The sequence below is a fragment of the Terrapene carolina genome, unplaced genomic scaffold (assembly GCF_002925995.2).
Source record: "Terrapene carolina triunguis isolate 2854851 unplaced genomic scaffold, T_m_triunguis-2.0 Scaffold130, whole genome shotgun sequence".
Taxonomy (NCBI): domain Eukaryota; kingdom Metazoa; phylum Chordata; order Testudines; family Emydidae; genus Terrapene; species Terrapene triunguis.
In genome coordinates, this window is record NW_020664481.1 from 18,576,202 (window position 1) to 18,588,087 (window position 11,886).

The window sequence follows — 11,886 nt, forward strand, 5'->3', positions numbered from 1 at the left end:
AGAATCGAACACTTTTTAAAATTCAAACAACAACCAAAAAAAAGCATAAAACATTCCCCTTTCCTTGAGATAAAAAAAAAAAAAAATAGAGCTTGAGTGGTGAGGGAATTAAGTGACTATTTAAGTGAGAACTGGAAAACAGGGATTCCAAGGAGTTCCTTTGAACGTTATGTGTATCTTACTGTGTGTGGGGGGCTGTGCATTTGTTTTGACTGGCACGTTCATAAACAAATCACAATATTTTTCTAAATGTTTTAAGAGATTGCCTTTTCAATTTTGATCCTGCAAGTCACTTAACCATGTTTATAATGTACCTGACTATTCTGAATATTTCAATCTGGCACACAAGTTCAAGCATGCTTCCAACCTAGCACAAGTATGCCCACCAAGCCCCAAATAACCTTCATAACAAGACAAAAAGGAGACCACTTCTGCTACTGTATTGTGGGTCCTAAAGTTCCTCTTTTTTGTTAAAAACAAAAACAAAAAAACAGCTGTTAGGTGAAAACGGAAATAATTAAACAGGTTCACAGACTACACAGTGTGTGGTGTACAAAACTTTTGTTCTTAGACATCTCAAGCTTATGGTCCTACATCTTCACATTTCTGTAAGATACTATGAATTAGTGTTAAGCTCTATATCGTGGATGACATAACCAGGTGTTACCTGCCTCACCCAAACCTACTACTTTTTCTGTTATTTTTTGGTTCTCCATTTTTTTTAACCCACCTTTCCTAACGATTCTCTGACTACATGAATCATCCATAAAATAAAAATCTAGTTTAACATGCTTCACATTTAACTTTACTAGAACTCTGAAGCAGACTTATGGCTTTCTGCAGAGCCTCTGCACATGAATGGAAGAGAAACTTGCTAAATACATTGCATTCAAATAGTGTATGGTGATAAAATGGGATAAAAGAGACCATTGAAGATGTCATCTGTATTTCACAGCTAACAAAAAAAAAAAAATGTCTTATGATCTCTGGCATTCCACACATGCTATTAAACAGAAATTATTCCTCTGTGCTAACAAACCATATACTGTACAGTATGACTCAGTAACATAGTAGCATATAAACAAGTTTATTTAACGGCTCTCAGTACTAGGAGTTAAGCAGTTACACATTAGATCATTTAGATGCAAAGGGTGATAATCCTGTAGGGGTTTTTTCCCCTTTAATTGATACAGCATTAAGCCGAGTATTTTTAAATAAGGCATAAAGATACATAACTAAAGCCAGAGTATAATATAGTGGATGAATCAGAGGTCTGATTATTTAAAATGAAAGAAGATGCAGTATGTGTGGCAGCAGATAGACTCCTCTGCCATAATATTTTAGCTCTGATTCTTCTCTCACTCTGCTTTTACATCAGTGTAATTTCAGTAGAATTACTCCTGAATTTACAACAGCCTATCAGAGAGGAGAATCAGGCCTTTCTTATTAACCTTAGGTCTAATCAGCACAAAATAAATTATTTTGCAACCAGATGAAGGAAAATTTCCCTTTTTCCTTTCACAAACCACAGCGCCATCAGGTCCTCTGACAAGCGGCAGCCGCTCTGAGCCCCGAGTGACACACTCTTGTCACCAAGCTGCAGTTATTTGCCACCTAACTGAGGGGTTTATCCTCACCTGATTAAAACAGGGTGTTTGTTAAACACCATTACACAAGTTAAAACAATGCATCATCATCTTTATTTATAGATCTTAACTGCGTTAAGTTGCCATCACCAATTGTTTTCTGATTGGACCTTTCAGCCAATAACTGTAACAAACAAAAAGCATCTAATAAGGATGGTCTTTCTGTCATTATGGAGGAGGAGGAGAAAAGGGGATTTTTTTTGTTAACTGTTCAGGGTTTGCTTAGCTCTAAATCCTATTCTTACTAGGATGGGCAGTATGTGAAGAGATTTGTTGAACTAGCTCAATCACTACTTTTTTAAAAACACATTTTAAGTCAAAACGCTGAATAGTGATTCTGCAACTAATTTGTTTATGGTCTACATATGCTAGTTTCACAGTTCTAGTTTCAGATACGCTGTATATTTAGCACATGTTCCTTGCTATTATTTTTTTCCCCTGTCTTTGTTGTAATGAAATTTAATGAGAGGTACCAGATTAATAACCCTAGAGACTGACATCCTACATTTACCCACAAAATATAGGCAATGGCAGTACAAGTTTTCCCTACACAGCCTACCTGACCCCCAGGGAACATTTATTTTTGATTCTCATATTTGAAAACAAGATTCTTTGATTAGGTCGTACACACTATTAACAGAATTTGAATTTGCAACTTAATTTAACCATTTGACCTTAACAGTAAATCCACTCAGGCAAAATTAATTACAAACTATTTTTCAGGTATTTTTGAAAACATCTTTTTATTTTCACTTAACTTTTAAATGTTTTTTCACTGCACAAAAAATCCTAACAGTCATTTCAACATATTAAGTATAACAACCTGCGAATTTACTGCAGAAGGAGTTTACTGCAAAGATTAATTAGTCTTCAATGCTGTTCTAGTTGGTTACTCCAGCTGAAGACACCTTAAAAACATCTGGCTATTGCAAAGTTTGGCAGAGAGGAAACTAATTTCACTGAAGAGAATTATAACCAATTTCAGATTAACTGTTGTACTACTGCATGACAAATAGCTGAAAAGGCGGCAGAAAATTATGGAAATCTGTTTAATAGATCTCTGTTGAAAGTGCGTTTGTCTATAAATACATACACAGGTCCTACACAAAGGCACATACTTCATTTTAAGCACAAGTAGTCCCATTGATGATAGTGGGACTACTCAAGCTTAAAGTTAAGAAAGTCCATCAGTGTTTGCAGGAATTATACCTATATTAAACTATTTAATCTTTAGCAAAAACTAAAGCGTCCATCACTTATCTAAGCACAACGCAATAGCACTGAGCATGCCCTAAATGACAATATTCTCAATGTCCCTTGTTTCCAGTGTGCATGTCTGAGTTTAACATGTCTGTATAATAGTAATGTGTCTGCACACGTATTGTAGCTTTGTATAGATTCTTAGAGTCCCTCTCCAACAACAACTAACATTTTATTCCTCCGAAACGAAGCTCTTATAATGAAATTTAAAATGGCAAAGGTTGTGAGATATTTTAAACAGTAGCACATTTAGACAATTTTAACCAAATTATGATATAATTAGCAAGTCACGGGGATCAAGTCTCATTGCAATATTTTAAAACAAAATGGTGGTGAGGGGGAATACAAACAAATGATAAAGTTTAATGGAGAGATATATTACCTGCTGTTAATTCAAATAAATTTGATGTCACATGATTTTTCCTTAACAATTTGATTTTAATTAATTTTATGACTCAACATGGAATCATGAAGTACACATTTGGTAGTATTTTTTAACTATTTTGTTTTTTGGAGAGAGATTAGTTTGTTTAAAAAAAACAATTATCAGCATTATTGGCTTTAATATGCCACTTCAAGTGAATTTTAATTATGAATTTTAAAAGATTATATTGGAACATATCCAAGGCTATAAATACTTATAACTTTGTAGGACAACCATAATGAAGTCTCTCATATTCATGTTTACAATATTAGAAGACCAGTCATGCCATTGGTTTTTAAGCAGAAATGGAAATGACTAGAGTTGTCTTTAAAAACTGATGGTGCAAGATAGCCTGTCCTGTGTTTTTAAATCTAAAAGCAGCTTGAAAGGAGCTAATATGTTAGTTTGGAAATAAACAAACAGGTTAAATATCTGCCATCTTCTTGGGATCAGCATGAAGGAATGTTCCAATATATATGAATTGCAATGTCACATGAAAATAGAAGCACTCGATGTATTTGGAAACTATGAATAACAATCCTCCATGAAAAGCGTGCCAGAGGAGGAAAATTCTCAGTAAACCAGCAAATTCTATAAGGAAATCTAAACAATAAACCATTCCTGCCAGTTACATTAGGAGCGTTAAGGGATGTGCATGCCTGATACTAAACTGAACAAAACGGTTGTTAATAAATTGGATGTAGACTAATAAACGTTTGATTAACCATGTGTATTTTAACAATTAAAATTTCATCCAAGAGGAACGTATCATTACATTAATAGATTAAATTTGAAATAAGGCAGTTGTATACCTGAAATAATTTCCTTTAGAGGCATTCTCTGACTCAAACATTAAAAACATTAAATAAACTTTGAGTGTTACCTTTAGTGTGATTTATATACTTAATTTTTCCCCCTATGTTCACTGTGAACAAAGATTTTGTATTAACTAATTTTAAATCTATATTTAAGTTACTCAAACAGTTGTGGTTTGTAAATAATCTTGTTTTAAAATAGTTAAATGACTTGCACAGAGTTTCTTAAAACTACATTAACTAATTTAATTGATTCTATAAAACTTTAAAATCTTATGCTCCAGTCAAACTATTACGTAACATGAATATTAATACTACACTTAAAAAGACATTGCAGAATTGATGACAGTGTTTTCGCAAGGCAGTTTTCTGACATTTTTTAAGGTTACTTTTTTTTGGCACTAAGCTATTCACTACATCAAACCTAAGCCAACATTTTACATCTTCAGATTTCATGGTGAGATTTCATTTTTCAATTACTTTATTTAAATATTCTTGTCTCTGTTCAGCCTGCTTCTTAGCAAGAGTGAAGTGTCTCAGAAACAACTTATTTCAGATTTAAGGCTCCCTAACTATGGTATTTACAGCAATACGAACACAAGGCAATTTATTAGTACCCTGCTTTAAATGTATGCCAATGAAACCAAAATAAGAATGCAATTAATTTATAGGATACAAAATGGCCAAGTGGAAATATAAATAGAAGTCCTCAAGTCTTAACCATTATTATGAACAAATAACTTGTACTTTAGAGTAGAAATGAAAAATGTATCAAATTGCTCTTTAGTGAAGGAAAAATCTAATTTTTGTATATTACTAAATTTTGTATATTACTGTCTGTCCACACACACACACACACACACACACACTTTTCCCACATGGTTCAAAGCTATTACCATCTAGGGTAAATCATGCCACCATCGACTTATAGCAAATAACAATTACTCCATGTGTTAACAGAAAACTGAGAAAGCAGAATCAATAGTCACCTACCCAGAATGGCATGAGGCTTAAAATTAATTCAATAATCCGCTCTCCTGCTTCAACCCCCACGAGCTAACTAGTGTCACTAAAGAAGATTTTACCCACAAAGAACTCCCTCCTACTCTTATCAACATTGTTTAAACCCCCTACTCAGGCTAGTAAATGCACCCTCCTCGCCTTTTGCAAATTGCTCCAGAAACAATACTAATGGGGGGGGGGGGGGGAAAAAAAAAAAAACACAGCATAATTTAAACGCTAACGAGTTTGATTTTTTTTAAAACTGCTTAATCAGTGTAAAATGACAGCGATTCTCCTCCTAGTCCCTGCTCTCCACTCCACACACTGTGCACCTCGCTGGGGTGGGCAAGGGGAGAGAGAAATATTGGAGAGACCCAGGCACGCCGCGGTAAAGTCTCCGAGTTTAGAAAGTGGGGGAAAGAGTTTTTTTCAAGCTCTGCTTCTGCTAGGAAAAAAAACGTGCGTGTGTCATTACAAAGCGGCCAAGTGAGTGACAGTTTCCTCTTCCTTCCCTGCGATGGGGCAGGTGGAGGGGCACTTGGTCTGGGGGATGCACTGCCCCCCCGCCCCCCCGAAGACCAAGAAACAGAAGGCAGCAGCATGGGGAGGACAGGAGCCGGGTAGTTCATCTCAGCGCCCAGACCCTGTGCAAAGGGCTGCACGTTTCCTTTCAACTTGGAGCTCTTCGGAAGCAGCCCGGCTGAAATCCCCACTCCCCAGACAAGGGCGTGGGGACCGGTGCCTAAAGCATCCCTCGCTTCTCCCCGCCCCTCGCAGGCAAGGACCAGTGTCCAAAGCACCCCCCGGTGCCCCTCTGCGTCCCCACCGGGGCCAGTGCCCCGAGCGCACTGGCGGGGAAGGGGAAGGGGTCGCACTCACCACCGGCTGCGGAAGGTGCTCGCCCCGGGGCTCTCAGCTCCCTGTCCCCGCACCGCCCGCCAGGGGAGGGAGGCTGGGGCAGCTGCTGCGCGGCTGGGAACTCCAGAGCCGGTGTAAGAGCAGGAGCTGCCGGGCTTCCCAATGTGCCCTCCAAACTCCTGACACAGCCCCAGTGAGCATGTGCGGCGTGTGTGTGCACATGCCCGCTGGGAACGTGAAGCCTCTGCCCTTACCTTGTCCCTTGCCAGGAGTCCGATCGCGAGCCCGGAGCACTGGGCTGCTGGGGAGGGCAGGTGTTGGGCAGCGGGGGCACAGGACTGTTAGGGAATGGCAGAATTCCGGGCTGCCTCTGCAGTGCTGGAGCAAGGAGGAGGGGGGATCCCTAGAGTGAAGCAAACGTTGGAGCCAGGCTTCATAAAGCAGCCCCCTCCCCCCCAAAAAAATCATGAGATGGGCTTGAAAAATCACCAGAGTTTAAAAAAAAAACCCAAAACAATAATTTGGGATTTATTTTAATTTGCCTTCTAGCTCTGAGCCTGCAGGGCGCACTTGGGTTACACATTCAAGCTTTTCTCCTCAAACATGAGGGCTAGAAAGTTGAGGGAGAGAATTCTGAGATGGTCATAGAATCACTTGTCTCCAGAAGCTGAGGTCATAGGTAAAACACCAGATATTGCGAAACCTCACCATAAAATCACCATGGTGCCTTCACTTCAAGAGTTCAAACAGTGAGATGCATGGGGGTTGTTCCAAGTACTTTACAATCCAAGTACATTGGGCAAATAAATCTGCTACTAGGTATAATATGTTTCACTCTCAGTTGTCTTTCAGATTACTCTGAATTCCTCTTTTATTTATTACCCTCTTTGATTTTTCTTTTATTTGTGCTGGCAGTTGTTTAGCCTATTTTCCCCTTCTTCTGAATTTATAATGCTTCTTTTGCTGTTATCAAATCTGCCTCCTATTATAAAATCTTAATTGTTTCGCTGAAGAAGTACCTTTATAAAATGTGAAGGAATTTATAACAAAAGCCAATAAATGTTTTCAATCATTTTGTAAGGTGTAATAGAATAGTATGCTTTTATCTGTATTATTAAGATAAATATGTAGCTATAAAATGGTATAAGTATACATTCAAATATAAAATGTAAAAAGAAATTGATGCTGTAACTGATTTAAAGGGGGATGTTGGTTTCCACTCCAGTAAAACAATTGTTTTGTGGCAGTTTCCTTTTATACACATTGCTTCACAGACTGGTGACTTAGAGTGCTAGGGCCGGATCCTGCAAACACTTACATGAGTAAGGGGACTAACCTGTGTTGTCCCGTTGAGATCACTGATGCACAGAGAGCAGAGCTTTTCACAAACCAGGCGGTGCATGTGCCGCCCCAAGCAGCCTCCTCAGATTTTGCAGTTCCTCTGCCAGAAGACCCATCACATACACACAGACTAGCTTGATACATGAGCCACACATATACAAATAGAAACACTCAGACATGTCCCATATATACATAAAAAGACACATGAGATACAGAGATGCATTCTGACCCTCTCAGTATATACACCTTACTGAATCATGCATATCTCCCCACTCCTCCCCCAACCATATATGTACAAGCGCATACTCTCTACATCCACTTCTTTCACATCCACCCCACGTTCTCACCCATACAATCTATCCACACTCATTAATACACTCATGGATTTAACTCAAACTTTTGACAATGGAACAAAAACATCATTGCAACTAGACAGCTGGTTTTACTATCAAAATCCCTTGAATCAGCCTGACTGCAAAGTATTCTGACATTTCAAAGGAAATCTAGAGTCCAGCATCAGCTTGGATCTGGAAAATTTCCTAATATGAACTGCCTTCTATAGCCCCCCAAAACCAAAACTCAGTTGTTACTCTCCCTCCTCTCCATAAGTTCACAGCACTAACCCACCACAGGTTTGCTGCAGTTCTGAATTTGTGTCACTCTCACACGTTAAATTAGCCTAAATCACTAGCCTGGACTACCCCTTCTCTGATTCTCTTCACCTAAACTACTGACCCAGTGACTGATCCACAGCCTATCCATAAGTAACCATGTCCTTCAGGAATAGTCTCTGCAACTCTCCCTCCTTCCTCCAATAAACTGATTACCTGCTTGGTAAGGAGTCCTGCTAACAGGGCAAATACGTAATAGTACTTTAAAAAGTCTTACATACAAAATGCACTCCGGCCCTGATTTAACAAAGTATGTTAGCAGCTGCCCAGCTTTATGCATGTGAGCAGTCGTATTGACCTCAGTAGGATTACTCATGTACTTACAGCTAGACACGTGCTTAAGTTATTATTCTTATTTGTATTAGTGCCTAGGACACCCAGTCATGGACCAATAGTCTGTTGTGCTAGGTGCTGTACAAATGCAGAACAAAAAAACAGTCTCTGCCCCCCAAAGAATTACAGGCAAAGTAATTATGAATTGGGGCCTGAAGCACTTATTATAAGCTGATGGATAAACATATTTATATATTTTAGCATGTTTATTATTTATCTGAAGTACTTTAGTAATATGTTTAGTAGAGCAGTTTAAAAAGAGGGGGGAATTCACTTTCATTTTTAGTTTCATAATTCAAAATATTTTGACCAGTTCTGATATATAGCACCTTATATCACTTGTCATCTGAAGACCTTAAAGCATTTAGAATGTCAGAAAAGTTTTATTATTTCCATTTTATGGCTGGAGAATCTGAGGCAGAGAGAGGTAAAACCATTTGCGATGGGTTACAGAACAAATCAGGATTAGAAATTGGGATTTCCTAACTCCTAGCCCTGTGCTCATTCCAATAGAGCATGCTGTCTCTGTTGATTAAATAACAAATGGAAGTTGTGCATACATATGTGAATTAATAACAGTTCAGAATCTATATTTCCAATTAGTAGATAGGTGTTTTATGTACTTATAGCTGAGACAGTTGAAAGGGGGCGGGAAGTACTGTAAAGGCCATCTGGCTAATGCTCCCAGAAGGATGCTTTCCTTTAAAGGCATACAATTTTCTCCTCAGACACCTGGGAGAGAGAGTTGTCTACTTCACCATCACATGGGAAAAGGATCAAGACCATGAGAGTCTAGGCACAAGTGAAACTGTTTTCTACAGCTCATGCATAAATGTAACAGTGAAATAGACACCATTTAGTTGTTCATAGATTTTATTATTTACTAGATTTGTTATTCAAAATAGATTAACGTTCTGGCTAACTGTGGGAAATGTGGAACTGTACCTGCTGCTGTATTTCACTGTTATAGTTGTTTCCAACCCTGCAAAATTGTTGGAAACCAATTTAGTTTTTTGGTTTCTTATGCATCTCCAAGAGGGTGGTGGCATTCAATTCGGAACTGGTCCTGTCTTTTCTAGGAACTGAAAAGATAAAAATATTACCCAAAATGCAACTGGAGGAATGCTGTATATTCACTAGAGCTGGGCAGGATCCTGAATTTCTATCCCATGGGAAATTTTGCATTTCTGAAAAAAAGTTCCAAATTGGAACAAAAAGTCAGAAGTGCAAAATTTCCCATGGAACAGCAACATTTGAACGAATCTGTTCCAGAAAACTTGAAAGGGATTTTTTTAACATTTTCTGCTGGCTTCCTGGCTACCCAGTGAGGTCCCTGGCTGCACTGCTGGCAAGCTAGTCATACATCCAGGGGCACTGGGCAGTTCACTCAGCTGCCAGTCAAGCAGCCCAGGGAGCTAGCCAGCTGGGGAGCTGACTGCCCATGGAGCCTGAGGTGCCCCAGTTCTATGGCAGCCTGTCATGTGGACCACTCAAGAGCTGGAAGCCCCAGATCCACTGCACCCTCCTAGTCAGGCTGCTGGGGAGCTGGAGCAGGAATTTTCAGTTTCGTACAAACTATGTTTTTTCTGTCACAAAATTATTCCAAGGGAAAATTCCCAACCAGCTCTAGTATCACCCTAACAGGCAAGAAACAAACACTGTTACATCAGGCCAAACAAGTGTTTCCCCAATATAGCAAACCAGGCAACAAAGGAGATACACTTAACTTAAACTTAACTTAGCAGCACCTTTAGCGTTAGCTATTATGACCTTAAACCAACTTCTGATACATACCTAGAAAGCGGGAAAGTCATATTGATTCGAGTGGGGTTAAGGAAAGATTTAATGGGATACTGATCCAGTATTGCCAACCCTAAGCATCCAAAAATTATGCACAAAGCTGCAAACAATTATGAGATTGGCTTAGAAATCATGAGATTTTATAAATAATAAGTTTAGGGCCCTTTTTATTTGTCTTCTATTATTTGAGTCTTTAGGGTGCAGAGTTTTTCAAACTTTCCTCTGCAACGATGAAGGCCAATAACTTCCTTTCCCCCCCTAAAAATGAAAGCTGAGATTCTTGGATAAAAATATGACCCTAAGAGCTAGGTCTATAAGAAAAACTCCAAATTTATGAGACTTTGTATAAAAGAGCTGGTGGCAGTATGGTCTCATAACAAATGATCCTCTGGACTGCAGTGAAATTTCCCTTCCCAGAACTAATGTATGCTTTCTTATTTTTAAATATGTCGTGAATTATTATTATTCATTATATAACACCATTAATTTACATCTGCTTAAAAAAAGAGGAGAGGAACCAGGCCTCAAAGCGCTTACAATCTATAGAAGACCAAAGTTATCCTAATCCTTACCGTTTATACAGATAAACATAGTTTAAAAACAAAAATTTCCAGACACTAGGGCTTAGTCCTGCAGGGGACTGAGTACATTGGCCCTGATCCAAAAAGCAGTTTAAGCACATCCTTAACTTTAAGCACCCAAGTAGTCTCAAATTGACCTCAGTACAGCAAAACACCTAAGTACCTACATGATTATCCTATAAGACTATTCAGTTGCTCAAAGTTAAGCATGAGCTAAGTGCTTTGCTGAATCAGTGACAGCATGCTCACTCAGCACCTTGCTGGACTGAGTCCTCAGTAGCTAAGCACATGCTTTAACAAAGACCCCTATTCTAGCATCTCTCATTTATCATCAGAACTGGAGGCATCTATTTATTATATTTTTTGTATTTGTATTTATTTATAGCAAGGAAAAATCAGGTCATAATATTAAACAAATTCTTAGTTGTTTCTTTAGTACTTGTGAGGGACCAATATTTGTTGCTTTGCCTTCCACTGCTTTCAAATTCAGAACATTTGTAACTGATAAACAAAGTGCATGTTAGCAATTAAAGCTCAAAATTAGGTAGGCAGTAAAACGTAATCTGAGAGGAGGACCATAGCTACTGATATTATTGAAGCTGTTCTTAAAACATATGGTTTCCAATCTTTAACACAATGCACAAAAATAAAACCCTGCACCCTATGAGTGCCTGATCTTTTCATTGCAAAATGATCAAATATGCCTGGTTGGTTTTTAGTTTTACATCTCTTTCCTCTTTCTGTTTTTAAAAATAGAATTGTGCCATTTTACTTTAGCTAAGGATCTGCCCCGTTGGTATCAAGCGGAGATGGGCTTTGTTAATTAATTTGCACTGCTGAATTGACTAGGGAAAAAATGAGTTTTTATGTTTGTTTTTTAATAAAATAAAATTGCAGATTTGCTTGAAAATTTCCACAGTCTCACAAAACAGGAAACGCCTCTTTTTTTGCAATGGAAAAGTTGCTTTCACTGTAAAGATGGTGAAATTTCACAGAAAGAACATGTGTGGAAAAAGTTGTGATTTATTCCAGGATGGAATATTACCATACTTTACTGTGAAAAACCATGTTTGCTAGTAGGAATAACAAGATTTCACCTGTGGCTAGATTTGCCTAAACAATGGCTTTGCAAGTGGAAATTTTTAAGGTAGAAAC

The 11,886-nt window shown here is 38.3% G+C and overlaps 1 protein-coding gene across 5 annotated transcripts in view; it reads right to left on the reverse strand.

Moving 5' to 3' along the window:
- The window catches only part of EYA2 (EYA transcriptional coactivator and phosphatase 2), a 152,660-nt gene extending 146,327 nt beyond the window's left edge, over positions 1-6,333 (reverse strand). For 3 of the 5 annotated variants that reach the window (XM_024204436.2, XM_024204432.2, XM_029911793.1), the window contains exon 1: positions 6,027-6,152. The gene's annotated coding sequence lies outside the window, so the exon portion shown is untranslated. Of the gene's footprint in view, positions 1-5,138; positions 5,193-6,026; positions 6,153-6,259 lie in introns of those variants that run through there. The other 2 variants (XM_024204433.2, XM_024204434.2) reach the window with 2 other exon arrangements.
- Positions 6,334-11,886: the final 5,553 nt, after the last annotated feature.